We start from the raw sequence: 10,000 nt of genomic DNA, 5'->3' as shown, positions 1-10,000 counted from the left end.
ACTCCTCAGAAACCGTGCCCAATTTATACTTTACTGCGCAGATGACGACGATGGCACGATCGAAAACCTCGACGATTTTCGACCCTAAACCCTAAGTAAATACCTGGAGGAACCTGGCATGATGGACAACAGTACCGTGGTCAGCGAGTTGAAAGAAAACTTCAGACTGTCTCAACCTACCCCTACCCTTATTTTCGGAGGCATTTTGTTTCTCGTTGTCGAGGCAACAAACTGCTTGTTAACCATTCCATCATGAATGTTCCCGGAGTTATCGTCGTGTATAAACGATTAAGAATCCGAATATCCTTTCACTGTAAACCCCTACTAATCCGAATACTCTAAAATTGATGAATTCGGGAACTCCTTTATTGTAAACCTAGTCCTAGATCGACCATTGTAATGTTTATTTGTCTACCAGTGTTTTGATCTGCAAATTTCAGTTAATTGATCAAACAACCAAAGTAGAAAAGATGGATTTTTTTCCCAGTATGATTGAAACTTAAACGCAATTTCTTCCTCGGCTAATTCAATTCAAGAAATTCCGGGTTTTCTAGCTGAGTTTGAGCATATTGTGTAGGTACAAATTTTCTACACAGCTAGAAGAGCTGAGATGCCGTCACGCAGTTAGTAGTCTATAGAAATTATGGTATTTCCACTTGACTTTATTTGTCAGTCAATGATTCAGTTGCCATAAATCATAGAGGATTGGTTAAGTGTATCTCTGAAACTGCTACTGTGTTGTAAGTTATCAGTGAAATCAATAAAATAAACAAGTGTTAAAATCATTTCCCGGAGTACTGTAGTAACGTTCTTTATCATGGATGTCGTGGGTGTCGCAATGCAAATGACAAAACATATATATTTATACTAAGTTAAACAAAAAAAACAAAAAAACAAAAAACAACAACAACAAAAAAACATTTTCCATTATTTTATCAACACAACGTTTCAAAAATTGCTTTCATCGGATTGCTGGAAACGAATATTTTACTCGAGAGTGGCTATCCGCGTCACACAATTGCTTACATTCCAACGGCGGATTTTGGGCAAAATCTATGAGAAACACAGGCCAAGGCGGGCGACTTGAAACCATTTGCCCAGAGATATTTTTTGATCTCCTAACAGGTGGGTGTATATTTAACCCGTAGAAAGTGTTTTTATGGTATTTAAAGTTATAGCCCATAGAAAAATATGGCGATGTTTTTAAGCAATAATTCTCTTGCGACATACTGTAAAATTTTGCGTTTCAGTTTTACCTCTTTTCGGGCTCAAAACTAACTTTGATTTATTTTATTTTTCGCTCAGTCATACTACCAAGACCTGAACTGAATATAAAATCCATTGAAAGATTCTCAAGTAGTTGTTCTGCGGAGCGCGAAGCAATCAAATATTCGGAAAATTCAGCAAAACCGGAAGTAGATTTTGAGCCCAGTCGGGTCGAAATCGTTTTTGGCGTATTTCTACCAAAGAAAGCTGTATTAGCAGAAACTAACTATGGTCCGTTTCTATTCTTACTAGGACCTATCTATGGACAAAATACAAGCGAAATCAATTTTTCGACCTGTGCCATTGATAGGCGATTTAGGTCCATTTTTATAGGCATTCACTCTTAATGGCGGTTTAAGGTGACATTAAATGTGTTTAAACCAACACATTCGTTTAAGTTACATTTAATAGAACTTAAACTTGACTGAAACGTTCTTTTTAAGTAGTGTTTAATCGTAGTAAAAGAAACTTATTCGTAAGCGCTGTTTTAATGCTCTATTAACGATGGCAATTAAACTTGTCTGAAACTCATTTTTAAGCGCTGCTTAATTGATGTAAACAGAATTTCCTCAAATCAGTCTGTTCTTTGTTGTCATGTTTATGGAAATTCTGGCTCAAAATTTGCCGCTTCATTTTCTTTTTTTAATTAATAATAATGATAATATTGGATGATAATTTGTTGTAATCAACTCAGCTGTTTTCGTGATTACAATTGTTTGTAGAAACACCAACCCAGTTATTTACTGAAATACCACCCATGTTTGTACACAATAACAGTTTTTTCTTTTTCAAGTGTCTTTTATTCACAGCATATGATCATGATGATTAAATTCCAAATGCAAGAAATAATCTTATGTCAAATACCATGTGTGTATAACTTTTACATAAGAAAACTCTCCTATCTTCTAACCATTGATCACAGGTTACTAAGAAATAATATGCAATGTTTGCTTTCTTGAATAGAATGAAAGCATACTTCTTGTAGGCTTAAATTAATAGAACTACTCTTAACTTTCTATAAAATAAAATGCCAAAATACACTCAGATTAAAGAGTGCAATGTCTGTAGTGTTAACCTCTATGGGTTGGGCTTACACCTGAGGGGAGGGGCCATTATTGGCTTACATAACGAGCCAGACGTTCTTAGCAACCAAAAAACAGACCTGGGATCCCGTGGAGATGTAGAACTTTTAGTCCTACATCTCCACGGGATATCCAGTGGCTTACAACATTCCAGTGTAATCATATCCCTGTCGGTGATCGTTTATGTTCCACAAAACGCGTCAAGTTTTGCACGAATGTGTCATAATCCTAAAGTGTGAAATTATATTTACTGTAAGACAATTCCATTGTGTCAGAAAGATACAAAACATTTTAATTGTCGGCGGTTCGGGAAATCGCGCGACTGACGTGAAGAATTTGGATTAAAAGAAAAAATAACGTCGAAACAATGTGTTTTCTAGGATGGGACGCAAACGCCAGTTTAAAACTTAGACTTTTTGATACATTTCTTACTCTTGTAAAGCTACAGAGCACGTATAGATGAAACGTTTTCGCTAATCTCAGTTATCACTGTTATTCAGTAAGCGAAGTGACTATGCCCAGCAGCCCAGAAATGCCCGAGAGTCAGAAATGTTCTCAGATTTTCCGCGGAAAGCCTGATTGAAACCTGTTTAGGGTATTCTCTGTATACATGTTTGTTGCTTAGCGATTTCAAAAATAATCTGAATTTTCTAGTATTCGAATTCGAAGATCATGTGCACCGACGCTTTGAAAATCAGTTAATGTTATGGGCAGTCAGGAAATTATCTCAAAAATTATGTCAAAGCTCTCAAGAGCGATAGAAATCTTGAGTACAAGATGTAATTCTTTACGAGAAATGCCGAGCGATTCTGGAAACAGCACGACGGAAAAATCACTATCACGATTTTGTTACATATCCCGAAGCACTCAGCAACTGTATTGCATGGACTTCAGCCTGGATGAACCAGAAAGGATATGTAACATGTTCCTATAATGTCACGCACGATGGAAAAATAACTATGGCGATTTTGTTACATATCCCGAAGCACTCAGCAACTGTATTGCATGGACTTCAGCCTGGGTGAACCAGAAAGGATATGTAACATTTTCCTATAATGTCACGCACGATGGAAAAATAACTATGGCGATTTTGTTACATATCCCGAAGCACTCAGCAACTGTATTGCATGGACTTCAGCCTGGATGAACCAGAAAGGATATGTAACATTTTCCTATAATGTCACGCACAACGGAAAAATAACTATGACGATTTTGTTACATATCCCGAAGCGCTCAGCAACTGTATTGCATGGACTTCAGCCTGGATGAACCAGAAAAGGATAAGTAACAGATTCCTATAATGTCACGTACGACGGAAAAATCAATATCACGATTTTGTTACATATCCCGAAGCACTCAGCAACTGTATTGCATGGACTTCAGCCTGGGTGAACCAGAAAAGGATATGTAACATTTTCCTATAATGTCACGCACGATGGAAAAATAACTATGACGATTTTGTTACATATCCCGAAGCGCTCAGCAACTGTATTGCATGGACTTCAGCCTGGGAGAACCAGAAAAGGATATGTAACATGTTCCTATAATGTCACGTACGACGGAAAAATCACTATGACGATTTTGTTACATATCCCGAAGCGCTCAGCAACTGTATTGCATGGACTTCAGCCTGGGTGAACCAGAAAAGGATATGTAACATGTTCCTTTTATGTCATGCACGACGGAAAAATAACTATGACGATTTTTTTACATATCCCAAAGTACTCAGCAACTGTATTGCATGGACTTCAGCTTGGATGAACCAGAAAAGGATATGTCACATGTTCGTATGATATGAACGAGCGAGGGAAAAATGACGATTTTGTTGTTGTTTTTGTTTCCTATAGTGTCACGCATTACTGAAAAATTACGTGGTTTTTGTAAAATATTCTGTAGCACTCGGTAACGTAGAAATACTGCGAGGACGTTTGCGTGGGAAAACCAGAGCGGATTTATAATATGTGGCTACATGGTGATTTTACTATATATCTGGATTCGTCTTTCAGAAAACTGGTGTACCATGGACTTCAGTCTAGGGTCTAACCCACGAAAATAGTGATTTAATATTTTAGTAGCTATCTAGTCCCCATACAATCTAAAAGTATGACAATGGGTGTAAGTTATGATATAAATAAAATATTAATCGGAGGACTTAACTTGGTGCGTTTGACTTGTTGAGTTTTGAAGCTGTTGTCTTGATTCGATGCTCTGGGAGGTTGGTCACGGGCAGCGCAAGCTGAAAACACTTTCTGGTTCTGTCCGTCGTTCTTGGGTGAATGAATTCATGTATATATCAATCGTGGCTGGCGGTTTCGTTTGGTTTTCAACAGCTGTTTTATGGTTTAAGCGAAAACCAATCCAAATGTATAGTCAAGGCAGCTCCTTTGTTTCCGTTCCCGTGAAAAGAAAACCCACGCGCCTTCTTTAAATCCTCAAGGCAAATTCGAATGGAAACTGGCTCAATTTCGCACAGATGCGTCAGATAGACACCATATCTTCCAGCTCAGAGGCACATCTCGTTTTGTGTCCGTTTTCAACGACCGATGACGGGTTCATTCGAAGTCGAAGTCTTTTTTTTTCATATCTGACCGCGCAATATTCCCGCGTTATGAAAATTTATTATAAAATATCAATTATGTGGCCAGATCATATCTGAAAATAGCCAGGTTACTTTTGTACACAATTACTCTTACTGAAAGCAATTATCGCTAACCACAATAGAACCGCAAAAGTCTTGCGATGACAGCAACCTAACAGATAAATGACATCACCCCATAGCAACCGGACCTGGCGAATTTTTGAGCTTCCGGTTAGCTCTGGCTCGTGATGTACAAGTTTATGTCCCACTCTCCCCTTCCTTAACTGAAACTGAACTTGTCTATGATTAAAATATAAACTTAAGTAGGTGATAGTAATTCTAGTAATTATATTATTCTTAAGTGCTCAGTGTGAGAATGGCGTGAGGCTTTTTGATATGCCTTGGTCTCTTTTTCACTACTCAAGGCACAAGCACTTAGGCAAAGTCAAATGAATTTGAAACACAAAATTCAACTCTCTAATAAGGAAGCTAACACTTCCCTGGTTCACAAAGTAAAATAAAACTTTGAGTGTCTCACTGTCACAATTTTATTTTTGCAACCAAAGCAAGCAGAAGTTATTCAAATGATGATCTGGGGTAGCCAGTGCTTGTAACCTTGCAGATATTTCATTTTGTAGGGGAAGGAAGGGTACACACAGTCAAGAGTGACATAAACTACACTGATAATATCATGGTTGACAAGTCACTCTTTAATTTTGCATGAAATTTCAGTCTTTACTTATAATCACATGTGAAATTTTAAAATTTCTATGGCAATGTCTGGCGTGAAACTTCTCAATATTATAAACATGTCAAAAATCCATGATTGCAAAAAGTGTAATTTGTCACCCATGATATTAATAGGTAATCAAATGGTATACAATTATTTCACTTGCATTTTGTCAAAATTCCAATTATAAGAGTTTTGAATACTGGCTTAAATACTGATGTATTTCTAATGGGCTTTTAATTCAAATTTAAGCCTGCCAAATACGGGCGTATTTTTAAGCTACGTTTAATGTTCTTAAACACGACTTAAATATTTCGTTGGATTTAATGCTTGTTTAATATTGCTGAAATGCCACTTAAATTTAGCATTTCCCCTAGTGTAAAATCAAAGTCGATGATTTTATGAAGGTATCTAAAAATAAGAAGAGGGTGGCAAAGGAGGCGGGGGGGAGGGGGTACCAATCACGCATCAAGCTGGATTGTTCTATTAAATCACGCATGACGTATAATTTTTTTCATCCATTACTGCCGTCTAAACTTTATCACGTAGTCTTCTGGATCCATTTAAACAAACTACTACTGCCTCATTCAGTCTACGAGAATGACTTTTCGACCTTTATAATAATATTCTCGGATGTGCTACAGTAGGCGTTTGTCATGCCACAGGATTAAATTCCCAGAAAGAGACTTACTGCAAAGGTTATTCAGTAGGAATAATTCAACATACTTCCTTTTAATATTCGGTAAATTGTTTCATTTAACCAAAATCTTGCACAGAGTTCCCGTTTCTGCAAGGAATATCATCGAAATATCCAGAATACTGAAGGGAAGTGAAAGAGTTATAACTTGTTGTTTACAAGTTATTCGAAGCGGAACCACAGACTATAGATATTTTTTCGCTCGCTTAATTCAGTGGCCAAAACCTATTGAAATATAAGCTTTTTCTCTTCCAAGGGTTCCATCTGATCAGACAACATAAAAAGTTCGACTTAAGGTTACAGTATACCTTCGGGTCGGCAATTTTCTTGATATTTGGATTTTTGGGTCAAAATAGTGGTCGAGGAATAATCTCTAATTTCTGAAAAAAATTTTTGAAAAAGGCTAAATATTGGCGGAGAAATGGCGGTTTTACGTTTTCACCGGAAGTAAAAGTTTACCTCTTGATTGACAGCCCTATGGCGCGTATGCAATCAACCGAGACGATTTTCGCGGGAATTACCTATATGGATGTCACGAATTGACTACTCAGTTGATCAGCATTGTTGTTCTGACTACCCAGCATTTTTGGTATTAGGCGTATCTCTATTAAGTTATAAGTAAACATAGACCACGTTTAAACCATGGACCGGTTCGAAAAAGCGAAAACAGCGAAGAACGAATGAAAATACATCAATGAGTGAAGAAGGGAAAGTTCGCCACGCGGATGAAGCTATAGTTATCGTATAAGGCGGGCAAATATTCGTGGTAAGAGAAAAGAAAGGTTCTGTAAAAATTTCGGAACTTGACAGCAATAACAGGGATGCTGACAGAGACTCTTCTGATGAGTCCGATATCGACGAATCGTCGCGCTCATTGAGACCATTTGACGTATAATCCATGCACAGTTGCCCACACACAGTTGCTCTCGGCGCTTTCTTTTGTTTGTTTTCTTCGCTCAGCCACTCTAACGTTCGTATCCTTTTTAGTCTTCCCCATTTTGCCAGACCAGCTTCAAGAAAAACCGAGCTACAGAAAAATTATCTCTCTGCCTTCGGTTCCTTGAGCGCATTGCGAAACACAAGAGTTTTTTTAGAGATTCGCGCGTAAATTTCACCAGGTTAACGGTAGTAAACTTTCCCTGCACTGATTGGCTTAGTTATCTGAGAACCCAGTTGAAGGCGTTTGTGGCCGGAGTTTGTTTGCGAAGCAGAAAATTTTTCTTAACGCTGTTTTCTCGAATAAATTTTTTCACTTGAAGCAGACACTTTAAAGAGTTATAACTCAAAGGGAATTTGTTCAATTGCTCTTAAATTTGGACAGTGGCTAGTTTAACATATAAACTACAAAAGCGTGTCTGGGAATTGTTAATTACGAAATACTTTTTCTTCGAGAGCGATTTTTGTACGATCACTCCACATTTTTTTAATCCTATTTCGAAAATGTTCTGTAACTTTTTACTGCAATTGAATATGCCAAAACGCAGACACATTTTTTAAGCGCTTTGGGCCCTGAAACCGAGGAAAAAATTAAATTGGCGAAAAACGAAATCCGCTTTGACTTGTAGCTTTCGAAAGGTGATTCGGGCGCTCGCATTTAATGGTCGTGAAAAATTCGACAATTCATTTTCTTTCAAATTTCTTGGTATAGTTTGATAGCCAGCTCCATAAGCTTTATTTTGATATAGGGGTTTAGGTATCTACAGCTTAAACTGCACGCGCTACATCGCTTGCGCGCGAGACACCCCTGAAGGTATACTGTAACCTTAATACTGAGCAATTTTTAGTCAAACTTCATCACAAAGTCATTCGGTTTTGCTCCGCTTGATTACAGCAGAATAAAGAACTCGCTCGCTATATATAAATATAAGAGCTAACAGCTTTCAGAAAAAAATCTATTAGCGTTCTATCACGAATGCCGTTCTCTTATTGGCTACCATACTCATTCTCTATTCTGTTGCAGATAGTGAGTAGCCTAGCAGTGTACATGTGCGGTTGTTAACAAATGGCGGCCGAGCGCATCTTTGCTTTTTCCAAGTGTCTGTGAAGAGGATTAATTGAATAGTATTAAACGACTAGTAGATTTATAGTAAAAACAATTAGATTATTTACTCTCGATCACTATCGCGTGATAGCACAGTTGACTCGCGCGATAAAAATATCGCGTTCATAGTCCAATTTTAGAAGTCTTTGTTAGCATAAAGTTTTGACAATTGCAGGCATTGTGAAACGCCATTAACATCGTGTTGCAGGGTAAAAGACAGCTTTGTCTATTATGCCAAGAAAAGGGCATCAAGGACCAGAAAAATCTTGTCACGACTGAACACAAGAGATTATGATCCTGATCATATTTTCTTGCTGAACAACAGTTACAAAAATTGTATACACGTAAGGACTTGTTTAATTTATTCTATGCTCAGCTTTCCGCTGCATTCATGAGTTAACGGTACTGGAGCGTGACTTACTTAACAGAGGCGTCAAATCTGTCGCACGTCGCTTTAAGATAAAGAGGGGGTCCTTTAATTATGTAGGATTCAGCTATATTCACTTAATCCCTTCGAAGATTCGTCCAGTGCATAAAAGTTCTCTCGTTTAGACTTAATTTTGCATTCAGCATCTTTGATCGGGGTGGGAAAAGTTTCACGAGGTGATGATCGACTTGCATCGCAAGAAAGAAAACGAACTAAATTGGATCGCCAACACTTACATAACTTAGCTTGTTTTTATAAAACTTGTGTTTTCTGTCAACCCAAATTTTTGACGTCACGTTTAGTTTTCATTGCTGTTTTGCACTGAGAAATATCTTCTTCACCTTTAGTTTAGACTTAATTTACCTATCTAAGAAATTCAGTGTCATCATATATATACGTTTATTTGATAAGTAGGTTTAAAATAAGCAACTGTACAGCTGATGTGGACCTACTACTACTAAGTCTAAATAAGAGAAACAGAAATTTACAATACAATTGTCATAAAGCTAAAGTAAGCGAGAGGTTAAGCATGACGTTTACGGCAAACGGCAAACGGCAAAAATGGAACTTTTGCCGTCTGTCTTCAGCTGTCTGTACAGCAGAGTTAAAATATTTGTATTTGCGGTAAATAGTAGGAGACACTTTTTTATTTTTGTGTGATTTATTTAAGGATTAGAAGAAAAGAATAAAACATCAGAGGTTACCTTTGCCGTTTGCCGTCGGCCGTAAACGTCATGCTTAAACTCTCTAATATATACAATAACGATAAAAATAGTAATCAAATAATTTAAAAATACCTAAATTTGGGGTTCTTATTATAATTTACAGTGCATTCCTTTTGGAAACTGATGTGTCTGACATAGGTCTTGATCGATTTTATCTTCCTTTTAAAAGAAAGAGGGTTTTCAAGCTGTTTGACAGTGTCGGGTAAAGAGTTCCAGGCAATTGCAGCTCTGTGTTTAAATGAACGACGGCCCTGTTCGGTTCTTGGCCTAGATACAACAACATTTAACGATTTCCTAAGACTATAAGAAGAAGCGTTCTTAACAACTAGACTATTAACATCATCTAAATCTATATTATAAAAAGCTCTCTGCGTTATATTTAGAATACTCGAACAATAAAAATATTTTAGTGGCATCCAATTTGCATTTATAAGTACTGAGCAAGAGCCCCACA

General features: G+C 37.3%; 1 protein-coding gene and 1 long non-coding RNA gene across 2 annotated transcripts in view; one reads left to right on the top strand and one right to left on the bottom strand.

Annotated features, from left to right (window-relative positions):
• Positions 1–10,000, top strand: part of LOC110057356 (uncharacterized) — a 37,447-nt gene that overhangs the window by 4,079 nt on the left and 23,368 nt on the right. The window lies entirely within an intron of this gene.
• Positions 1,920–10,000, bottom strand: part of LOC149114305 (uncharacterized) — a 9,365-nt gene continuing 1,284 nt past the window's right edge. The window contains exons 1-2 of the long non-coding RNA XR_016206444.1: positions 8,116–10,000; positions 1,920–6,643 (exon numbers count right to left, since the gene is read on the bottom strand). The exon at positions 8,116–10,000 is cut by the window's right edge and continues 1,284 nt beyond it. This is a non-coding gene — a long non-coding RNA (uncharacterized LOC149114305). The remainder of the gene's footprint in view (positions 6,644–8,115) is intronic.

This window comes from Orbicella faveolata, unplaced genomic scaffold (assembly GCF_042242905.1).
Source record: "Orbicella faveolata isolate gen_17 unplaced genomic scaffold, um_ofav_v1 contig_14, whole genome shotgun sequence".
In the NCBI taxonomy this organism is placed as follows: Eukaryota; Metazoa; Cnidaria; class Anthozoa; order Scleractinia; family Merulinidae; genus Orbicella; species Orbicella faveolata.
Note: the sequence above shows the minus strand (reverse complement) of the source record. Positions and strands in the feature narration are given on the sequence as shown.